The sequence below is a fragment of the Penaeus chinensis genome, chromosome 10 (assembly GCF_019202785.1).
Source record: "Penaeus chinensis breed Huanghai No. 1 chromosome 10, ASM1920278v2, whole genome shotgun sequence".
In the NCBI taxonomy this organism is placed as follows: domain Eukaryota; kingdom Metazoa; phylum Arthropoda; class Malacostraca; order Decapoda; family Penaeidae; genus Penaeus; species Penaeus chinensis.
Window position 1 is genome coordinate 17,399,009 of NC_061828.1, and position 12,500 is coordinate 17,411,508.

A 12,500-nucleotide genomic window follows, 5' to 3' on the forward strand; every position below is an offset into this window, starting at 1 on the left:
ACTAAAAAAAAAATAAGTATTTGTGATTAATGACAAGCTGGAGGAACAGTTTCTTGACTTAATTCAGTGTAACTTTCCAAATACAGGGTAACTGTTCTGTAACTAGTGTGAAAGTAGAATTCCATCGGAAAAGCAAACAGATCGTAGGGAAAACTAGCAGAAAACCTGGAGATCAAGGTCAGGGTCAAGTAGAGGATTCTTGAGAAGCCCAAGCTGATTCATTCTTCTAAGTTCCAGATAGTTTACACGTAAAATCTCTAAAGTCTTAACCCAAAGCCGCCAGGAAAATGCTGTGCTTATTATTTATTATTTTTTATTATTTTTTTGATTTTGTGTGTGTGTGTGAAATGTCTGTACATAGATGGCTCTGCTAGTGCTTAGTCACAAAGGAATCAATTAGTTGACTTTGTGACCTTACCTGATTTCACCTTTCCTTGAATTGGCTGGAAAAAAGTTTTTTTTTTTTTTAACTAATGCTGTGAATGTCGATTGTGTTGTTTTCATTATAGACTCTATAGTTACCATGTTATAAATATTAGTAACTGCAAAATAAGATAATGTAAAGTATTTTCGGAAATCAAGGAAAAGGGTGAACAGGCGAGACAGGCAGTACTCGTAATTGGCTCACTGGGGACTTTGTACAAGTGTAGTCATTTATGTGTAAAAACAATTAATAAAGTAAACTCACGTGGGTATGGCATGTACGTACAAGTTGATTAATTCTTCTTTCTAATTCCCAATAATTTAGAATCTATCAATTAGTTCAGTTTGTCTTTAAAAGACACCTAACTGAATGTTGATCATTCATTTGAATATTGTGTGTCGTGATAATATTGTTGCAAGATATCAGTATCAGTTTTACTTACCGCGTTCTTGATTTATGTTGCTAAATTACTTTAGTTTTGTTCATGAGATCACCTTATTCCAAATACTAGGTCGTTTTTCAAAATTCTTGGTCAGCCTCTCAATTTGTAAGAGCAAATCTTCCGCTAATAATATGCCTCCGTGGCACAATTGGTTAGCGCGTTCGGCTGTTAACCGAAAGGTTGGTGGTTCGAGCCCACCCGGGGGCGATTTCTTTAGTTGGTCATTGAGATGCTTGCTAAATTCTGTTGTTCATATCTGCATCTTAGGATTAGAATGCCTGGCGATTACATATCAATAACCGAGGATTAGATGGGAAAAGTAATTACTGGCACAGACATATATTTCACTATTTGAGAATTATAAAGTCAACATTGAGTGAGAAAAAGTAATTTATCTATTTTGTACTTGGCAATCAAGATACCGATGCCTGTAATAATTAAAAGCATTCTTTTTTACTCGATTAATATATTACGTATGTTGAGAATGTTTTCCAACCTAGAAATAATATTGTCCTCTCTGTGTCTGTAAACTCTGGAATTATCTTTAGGATTTTCTTTTCGTTTTTCTTTTCAATGTTAAGAGTTATATCTGCAGTCTGAATATCTGACAACTTATAAAATATATATTCATGAACTTTCATATACATCTTTGACATGAAAATGTCAGAATTTATTTCGTAGTTGCTTATTATATATATTGATGGCAACTCAACTCCATCTTTTCTATAAGGTTGATGACGTTGTCATGACGTATGAATACATGGTGGGATTAACTTGTCCTTTCAGCGCATGCGCATGATTAAATCTGGGCTCAAAAGTAAAGACTAATCTGAAAAATTAATTCTGAACGCTACCAATGCGCGTGCGCATTAGAGATCTGGCTTAAACTTTAATACTTGATTAACTTTTGTGGAGCATACAGAAGAGGCTCTATTACAATTAATACGAGATGACGATGATAAAGACAATGCAATGGAGTTGAGATTGATGGTAATAGTAATTAATAAGTAATATTTATTATCATCAACTGCAAGTACTCTTATTATCACAAGCAATGAAATGAAATGATAAAAAAAAAAAATCATATAAAAGTGTTACTATTACGCACGATAATCGTAACCGTAATAACATTGCAAAAGTCAAACGCTTAACATAGAAGTAACTACAATAATAGCCAAAGCTCCAAGCTTTAAATTCAAAACTGAAACACGACTTTAATCAGCTTACTTCAAAATCAACACTAGTAATTGAGGTCATTCGTTGATAACAATACCAATTCTTTAAATTTTACTTACGGTATGTACCATTGTCAAAAGAAATATGACCGTAATCTTCTAAGACATTATATATAACAGATATGCATAGCCTTTGTAGACATGTCATAAAAATGCCTTGGGTCAGCATCGGTGCTTGGTTATGGGATTTCCAGATTAATTCCCTCCTTGGCACACCTTTGTCCAATTTGAGTGTCTGCTTAGGATTCAGTGCATGGTAGGTATACAACCATTGTTATCAATGACTCTACCTTCTAAGATGTTATAATCTTTGGGTATCATGGTACCAAAGAATTGCGCAGGGCAAGTTGGGTCACCAACTTGCCCTGTGTAAGATTAGTCTTGACATTGGGTGTAGTTAAATTTACTTGACCATGCCCACAACATGTCTTCGAGTCATTTATATCTGCAACCTAGTAAAAGGACGCGAGGATTGTCCAGAATAACCGCCTCAGCCAGCTCCAGATAAGCTAGTGCTAGTGAGTGTATATGGTGGAGTGGGACGTTGCAGCTTCGGGGGGAGCATGTAACATTCAACAACAGAATCATGTCTGCAGAGAAAGCCACGTTCTCTTCACATTATAGAATTGACAGTGTAATAGATATAAATGGACAACTCGCAAGTCACCTTCGATAATGAACATAAATTGTCACGAGGATAATAGGTTAAATGGCCATCAAGGTCATTGTATCTAGTATGATACTAGATACAATGAATGAGAAAGAAAGGTTGCTTCATACGAACAATATTTCCATATGGTCAAACAAAATAGGCGAAGGAACTTGCTTAGCTCGAGTGTGGTTCACTTTGTCTTCGTTCCAGATATCCTGGAATCTCGAGTTTGCCATCGGCAATTTACATTCATCAAAAATTATCTTTACCCAAACGATGCAAAAAGTAATAATAATTAAGCGTTTTTGTGTCGCAAATCTGTTTTCTACGGATGTAATGTAATTTCGAATACTGCATCCTACAACGAAATTCAGCTGTTCATTGTATACTAAAAAGTTACCTACAAATATCAGGCCTCCGTGGCACAATTGGTTAGCGCGTTCGGCTGTTAACCGAAAGGTTGGTGGTTCGAGCCCACCCGGGGGCGTATACTTTAGCTATTGGCGCACGACACTGGAATCAAGTACCTTAGGATTGTACAACACCAACTTAGTTCTCCCTAAATTATATGAAAAGTTATTGGCAGAAGTATTAATATTTATTATTCAGTCATTGTGAGGAAGATTTACTGAGTAACAAGACATTTTCTAAAAAATGTTTATTTGCGTACAGATGCCAGGGTATATCTGCAATACAGCATACAAGGCAGTAGTGATTGTGAGCGTCAAGATAGCGAAGACGATTATGATACAGATATAAGGAAATATTAATGAAAGTTGTCAGTCAAATGCTCAGTTTAAGAATAGTATTTGGTTTTATTCATATAAATAATTATTTTCTTACTTCTGATATTGGTCATACCTGAAATTCCTCACGTTAATGATATTACCGGTACATAGGGTACGTCGTGTGATAAGGTGATAATACAAATGATAAAGCGATTGAATTAGATCTGAAATGATAACAGTAATCCTTTTGCAACTCTACAGCAACAGAGTCAATTCAGTGTGCGCAGGAAGATTATGGGCGAAGCTGCAGTGCTATCCTTCGAGATAAGTGTTAGTCCAAGGTAGTCTTGCTTTTCTCTCTTGTATGTGTTCCACTGGATGTACGGGAACTGCCCTGGAATGTACACTTTGTTAGTAATATTATTCGTTGCCCTACGCAAAAATATCGAATGACCTTCAAGATACCATCGCGCCTTGAAGCTTCCTTTGCAATAATCATGGCCATGGTATGATATGGCAGTCTTCATACGGGGCTGCGGGTGATGGTGGAGGAAAATCATGAGGCAAGACCTCATATGATACATCTAGGGGGCAAAAGAAGCTCTGGGGTGTATTGCTCCACTGCACTGAATGACAAACATCGATAAACATTGCCATAATAACCGCATGAAGAATGCACACATCAAGCGCATCGTCGGATAAAAGGATTGGAGACTGGAGGGTGAAATTCTTAGCCAGACATGGAACTCGACCACAAAATTTCAGTTGTTGAAATTCTTAATTAAATAATATCAGTACTATAACTGGTACATACATTCGGCATATGACAAGATCATTGTGATACAGTTGATAATGCGATTGAATTAAGGTTAAAATTGATGCCAACAGTAATACTGGCAATAATGTTTGTCATCATTGTTACAAGCATTGAAATAAAAATGTAACAATACAGTAATAGTAATATTAACAGGGCAATTATAGTAACAAAAAAAATCAAATAAAACTCATCAAAGATAATGATAATAAAATGTAATAATAGTAATAATAATAATAATAATAATAATAATAACATTAATGATATGAATGATAATAATAATAATAATAGTAGTAGTAGTAACAATAATGGAATCAGTAATATAAATAATGATAATGATTAAAATAATAATGATGATAACAATAATAATAATAATAAGGATAATACTAATACTAATACTAATACTAGATAATAGACAATGGTGATAATATTAATAATGATAATAATAATAAATTACAAATGGGAGGATACTAGCAACAAAAACTTACACATATGGCCAAGGTGAAATTCACCATATACGAAACTCCTCTACAAAACTTTTTGCACTACTCGTGCAATAAAAATGTGAGAATTATTGTCCGGTAGTAATATTATTATCACTTCCAGATAGAAAATATCTAGTACAGGCATTGCAATAGATGGTCATCATAAAAAAAATATTCAATACACTTCATGGGATTGCTAATATTGTCCTTTTTTCTTATTCATTTTAAATTTCATTAGATATATGCCTCCGTGGCACAATTGGTTAGCGCGTTCGGCTGTTAACCGAAAGGTTGGTAGTTCGAGCCCACCCGGGGGCGTCTCCTTTTAACAGAATGTCTTAATACAATACGTGGAAGCAGGTTCACACCATGGAGACGTATCTGGTGGCATCTTCACATTTGACTTTCTTTTCATAATATTCTCATACATACAAGCGTGTGTGCATAAATATATATACATATATATATATATACATACATATATATACATATACATATACATATATACATAATTGTGTATACATACATATATATACTTACATAAACATATATATACTTACATATATATATACATACATATACATATATTTATATATAAATGTGTATATATTATATGTATACATCTATATCCGTATCTGTCTATATACATATACGCTTATGTGTGTACACATATCTTCCTATTTATATATAATTCATATATTCATATATATGTGAATATACATACGTATATATATATATGTATATATATACCCACATATATATATGTGCATATGTTTGTATGTATGCATCTATCTGTATATATATATAATGTACATGTACGCTTGTGTGTGTGTGTGTGTGTGTGTGTGTGTGTGTGTGTGTGTGTGTGCATATCTTTCTATTTATATATGCAATTTTATATTCATATATATGTGAATATACATATGTGTGTATATATATGCATATCTATGTACATGTATGTATGTATATATATAGGCAGATATATGCATATATATACGAATAGATATATGCATATGTTTATATATATAAGTACATATATGCATACATATAAATATATATACATATATATTATGCATATATATGTATATATGCGCATATATACGCATATATAATTCTATAATTCACATATATGTATATGTACATGTTTTTATAAAAAAAAAATATATGTATATATATATGCATATGAATATATGTGTATAAACATAAATGCATATTTATACATATATTTATATATACATATATATACTGTATATATACATGTACATGCTATATACATATTTAATATATATATATATTTATATATATGTATTAATTACAAATATACATACGTATACTGTATATATGTATTTACATACATACATATGTATGTATATACATATGTATATATATTGTATGTGCATTATATATATATATATATATATATATATATATATATGCTGTATGCTCACACACGCACATTTATATACATAGACATATATGTATAAGTATGTATATATATGATATATATGCACATATATTTGCAAGTATATATACAAGTGTGTGTGTATGTTTGTGCATATATATATATTTATATATATATAATATATATATATTTTTATATATATCCATATATCCATATATATACACGCATTATATATATATTATATATATACATATATAATATAATATATACGATATATATTATATATATGGCTATGTATATATATAAATATGTATATATGAACTGTATATATACACTTATACACAGCGCACACACACACACACACACACACACACACACACACACACACGCAACCGCGCGCACACACACACACACGCACGCACACGCACACGCGCACACATACACATATGCATACACATATATATGCACACACACATATGTATGCACATATATATATGCACACAAACACATTATATATATATATGTACACACGTACACGCACACGCGCGCATACATATACATATGTATCAATATGTTTATATATATATATGTATATACATACATATGTATCTATATATGTTTATATATACATATGTATATACATACATTTGTATCTATATATACATATATATACATACCAATGTGTTTATATATAAATATATATAGAGAGAGAGAGATTGATATGTATATGTGTGTGTGCGTATACACATATACATATATATATCTGCGTATACACATATACATACATATATATGTGTATACGATATACACATATATACACATATGTTTATTCACATATATATATATATATGTGTGTGTGTGTGTCTCTCTGTGTGTGTGTGTGTGTGTGTGTGTGTGTGTGTGTGTGTGTGTGTGTGTGTGTGCACATATATATTTATATTTATATATATATATGCATATATATATAAATATATATATGCATATAAATATTCATATATAAATTTATAAATATATATATATATATATATTCATAAATAAATATATAGATATTCATATATAAATATATATATACATATATTCATATATAAATATGTATATATTCATATATAAATATATATATTCATATTTGAATATATATACTGTATATTTATATACACAAATATATATATATATGTTTATACAAATATATATAAAGGTATACATATATATATCATATATATTGTATATACATATATTTATATATGTATACGTATATATATTTGTATATGCATATATATATATATATATATATATATATATAGGTATATACATTTATATACATGTGTATATATATGTATATATTTTATATAGATTTGTATATATGTGTGTATATGTATATATATTTATATACATTTGTATATATGTGTATATATATAACTATATGTAAATATATACTACATATATTCAAACATATTCATAAATTAATATATATATATATCCATATACAAATATATATAAATATATAAACATATTCATATATAAATATATGTATAAATATATATATATATATTGTATATTCATATATTTATATATACATATATATAAACAAATATATATATATGTATGTATATACAAATATATATATACATATATATATATATGCATGTATATATACATGGGGAGGGGTTAAATTCGTAAATAGTTGGTAATTGAGAAGTATTTTAATTACCGTAAGCATAATCTTACATCAAACTTTCCTATTCTTACCACGATTTTGAAATATCTGTTATAATTCGAACTTCACCTTTATTTTGCTAATTCGTAAAAGATATAAAGAGTATAAACTAACACTATGTATTTTATAGATACCAGCAAATATTAATAGAAATTATGGTAATCTGTTATAAATCAACTTTTAATGTTAGCTACATTTTTTAAAAATTAAATATGTTAAATTTCGTTATCAAAACCTTTGCAAAGTTGGCGTTCCATTTATTTTAGGTAAGACACCAGGCCAGACATTATTTAAATTAAAAGTTTCCACATATCTACCAAGCCTCCGTGGCACAATTGGTTAGCGCGTTCGGCTGTTAACCGAAAGGTTGGTGGTTCGAGCCCACCCGGGGGCGCTACTTTTCTAGGGAACAATAATCTATGTAATTAGCCTAGCATCCAGTGCCAATAATGACGTGCGAATCACAGAAAATGTAACTTCAGAACATGGAAATTTGAAAACGTGATGAAAAGCAACTGCAGAATGTAATTCCTCTTTTCCTAATTTACATTTTTTAAAGCTACAAATTCTAATAAGAATTCAATAAATCAAGCTAACGTAACTGTTATTTCTTCATAAACTGTAAATATTACAAGTGTAATGAAAGTGAAATTTCTAGAAAGTTTATCTTAACTATAGGTACCAACACATCACAGAACGTTAGTACTATTATTCCCGTGCTATTAGGATATATTTAAAGAGTATAGTATAAAAGTTCATTATCGCTTACCCCAAATCAGTCATGAAACGGAAAAACCTTAAAATTTCTGTAGGGCTAAATTGTCATTCTGTTTCTACCATATCAGAATTTAGTAACAGTATTTTTGTATAAGTTTTTACATACAAATAACAGATGGATCATGATTATAATTTACTGTCATGGTTATCAGTGATATGCTATATGCATATGGACATATTGAAACAAATCGACTGACATCGTAATCAAGAAAAAAGTATGCAGAGTTCAATCTGGCAAACAAAGGTATTACTATCTGGTTCACCCGCACACTGACCTCTCAACTTCCAGTCCTCAGCCTTCCTCACACTGATGAGCTGTAGCTTGCACAATGTTCTTCCTTCATTGAAGGAAGACATTTCTACTGCATTACTAGGTGGATATATAAGGGGTCCATAATAAATAACCACGTGTAATAAATTGTTATTATAAATTCATGATCTGCATATTCGAGAAAAGAGAAACTCTACATTTTTATCATTCCATCTGCTTATTAGCTTACAGTAAGCCAAATGACAGTAGTATGCTATGTGGATTCCTAAAATATAATTTCAACCATCCACAAATCGTGATATTGAGCATTAGTTACTTTCTCAATGGCAATATCAATTCTTATTACTTTAAAGAGAGCGAATTATATATCGAATACTATTACTATTGTAATGAACATATTTGGCGTTGCATACAAGCATACAAATATTTTGAGACACAAACCTTTCAGCTTTTAATTTCCACTTTTGCTATACACAGTGACAATAAGTAAAATTTTAGTTCCATGGGTATTCGGTGTAGCCGCTGTTATCAACATCGGCATGGCGTAGCTGCTGGCATCAGCATCACGCGTATATTATCCCCTCTAAGACATGGTTGACGGTTTCCTCATGGGTTGCGATAAGGATAATGCCATAACCGTGTTCCTCCGTTTGTATATGTGATGAATTAGGCCTTGCCCCTAGTGTTGACATACATATGGAAGGGTGTCTCACGAAAGGGGGACATCACAGGTTTATAGAACAGTTTGAGAGTGGATACTGGCTCGACAACACGTACATAAGGGCCGATCTGAGGACTTCTGTTAAAGGCCTTGACTGTTCCCACTATGCGTATGTATCATACACATTCATGAATATATATATATATATATATATATAGATTAGTGTCCGTGTATGCTGCTGTTTACCTTAAAACAGTAAGGTATAATGATATTCTTAGTAAACAGTAAAATGTATTCTTTCTATAGTTGTAATATTACAAGTACTGAATCTGAATCTAAGTCGAATTGTAACGGTAACTTTGTTTATTATTGTATTATTATTGTATTGAATTATGATTGATATTGTAATGATTATATATTGATTACAGGTTTGACCGCATCATAATAAATCGTGGAGCGAGTTCTACGCAGTGGTATCAGTCACCTTGATTTAACACAAATAATCTGAGCGCATGAATTGGCGCTGACATTCGGTAGCCTTGCATTGGTTTGCATAGTGATGAAATATATGACGATGATGATTCTTAGCATCCCCTCATCACCACCACCCTCATCACCATCATCTTCATCTTCATATTCATCATTACTGGTCTCCAAAGTGTGAGGCATGATATAGCCCAATTTACTAGGGTTACAGATGAGCTAGTTAGTGAAATACGGTAAATTCCAAAACAATCCAAGAATGCTACATAATCAAATACGGAGTTCTAACACGAAGGAATTGATGTATTGCTCAAGGTGGAAAGAGATAAATAATCCCTAATATGAAGAGCAGTAGAAACAAATTTTAAGGGTTAACCCATTTCATATAGCACAATATTTGTACATAATATTTTTACTTCCGTATATCTGCACGCACTGTTCTTACCTCCGTCCAATATATACCGTAAACACGTACTTTTTTTATCCTTCATTAGTTGCATAGAACGTGACAAGACTTCTATATCAAGAGAAAATACCACGTTGACTGATAAGCCTCCGTGGCACAATTGGTTAGCGCGTTCGGCTGTTAACCGAAAGGTTGGTGGTTCGAGCCCACCCGGGGGCGGTAATTTTCTTTCAAAATTAATTATAACATACCTTTTCAAAGTATATTCGCCTGGCCTTCAGAACATCAACTTACACTATAGCCGCATAGTAACAAAGTTAGTGGCCACGTTTCTTGCAGCAATTATGGGTATTTCATGTTTTCTCCAAAATTAATGTTTCTAGGATACAGGAAAATTAAATTAAGGATTAAAATGTACACTTTCAAATTAAGGGAAATATATGAAAACAAAATCAATGACAGAAGTGGTATTTTGTACATTACAAAAAAAAACACATAGTTGTTAAATGCATAAATAGGTGCGAGGATACACCTGTCTGGCCCGGGATTGTCTAAGTATAATGAATAGACAATGAAGGTACGATATTGTATCATCATATACGTTTGTAAATACAGATTCCAAAATAGTGCAAAAATCCATGTGGTGGATTTCGTTGCATATACAAATGGATATTATCACTGAAAGTCTTTAAGACAAAAACATGAATAGTAATAATAGTGACAAGAACATTCGCAGTGAAACGAATGCTTAAACAAGCTGGTAAAGAGAACCACAGGAAATCTACATAACTGAAGTTAGCAAGTGCAAGTCTAATAACACAAAATAACTAAAACCTGATACGAATATGGAATTGTTACAATGTTAATAGTGGAAAATGTCACAGATCAAAATACTAACCTAGTTTTCTGAATGACACCCGCATCTAGTGATATATTTTAAGATTCAGAACATCGTTAATACTAATACTGGACAGACACGCTGTGTATATATACAATACTCAGATTTAGTTAATTGCTTACTTCTGAATGACGAAATTTGAGAGTATAAGATGTCTCCGCTGTTTTTTATCAAAACAGCTGACATATAAGTCTTTCTTCCACTGTGGGTAAGTGCCTTCTTAACCATGTTCTTAAACATTGATGTATAGTAAAAGGGTTTCTTCAGGCTATTCCAGAATTTAAAATAAAGTTTTGAAGTTATGAGCATCTTATTGCTACTGGTTCATTTACAAATTTGTTAATTTTTGTCTTAAATATTACGTGAAACGGAAAATAAGGTAGATGTACAGGGATTACATGACTGGAAAGGAATAGTGTTACTTTCACTTGGTCTTTCAATCTCTACTTGTACTATATGTTGCCTATTCACTATTATTAAGAGGGTCAGCTTAATATCTCATCATGTATCATCAATCCACACAAATTACCATTAGGCTCAAGGCCGTTCATCACGCATGTATTTATTACATAAAGACAAAGTATACTATTACAGCACCAGGTCACCTTTCTCGTTAATTTGATTTATTTGCCATACGTAATTGCAACAGATGTACGCGTAGGTAATGCCTCCGGTTGCTATTCATCAAGGAAGTCGATTACACCCTTTTTTAGAATAATCTTCATATAGGTCTAATCCGTACGTTTAGTCGTATACTTCGTTGTTGTTTTGACAGTGTGAATTTTGTATTGGTGAATTTGTAAGTTCCCATGATACAGAATCTTTTATTTTCCGGTTGTTACCAAGTATTGAAGTTTGTGCTAATATCAAAATCTGTACGGAATTTCTCCCCTTTGGTTCGCATGTTATGGTTGCATATTGTGAATGTTCACCCAGTCATTAATCATAAAGTTCATCTTACATTCTATGAAATCCTTTTCTTTATATTCATTATTTAGACTTAATGAATCTTTATTTTTTCAATGATTGAATTCGTTTCACCTTCCCGGAATTATTATCTGTAAAGTTCAATGTAACTTGTCTTTTTCTCTCTCCCTTTCCTCCTCTT

At 31.5% G+C, this 12,500-nt stretch overlaps 5 non-coding genes across 5 annotated transcripts; all 5 read left to right on the top strand.

Annotated features, from left to right (window-relative positions):
- The first annotated feature begins 999 nt into the window (after nt 1–999).
- Nucleotides 1,000–1,073, top strand: Trnan-guu. The gene has a single exon. It is a non-coding gene; the product is annotated as a tRNA-Asn (tRNA).
- Nucleotides 1,074–3,166: 2,093 nt separating this feature from the next.
- Trnan-guu lies at nt 3,167–3,240 on the top strand. Its single transcript has one exon. It is a non-coding gene; the product is annotated as a tRNA-Asn (tRNA).
- Nucleotides 3,241–5,024: 1,784 nt separating this feature from the next.
- Trnan-guu lies at nt 5,025–5,098 on the top strand. Its single transcript has one exon. It is a non-coding gene; the product is annotated as a tRNA-Asn (tRNA).
- A 3,118-nt stretch (nt 5,099–8,216) lies between these two features.
- On the top strand, nt 8,217–8,290 carry Trnan-guu. The gene has a single exon. It is a non-coding gene; the product is annotated as a tRNA-Asn (tRNA).
- A 2,349-nt stretch (nt 8,291–10,639) lies between these two features.
- Nucleotides 10,640–10,713, top strand: Trnan-guu. Its single transcript has one exon. It is a non-coding gene; the product is annotated as a tRNA-Asn (tRNA).
- The last annotated feature ends 1,787 nt before the right edge of the window (nt 10,714–12,500 follow it).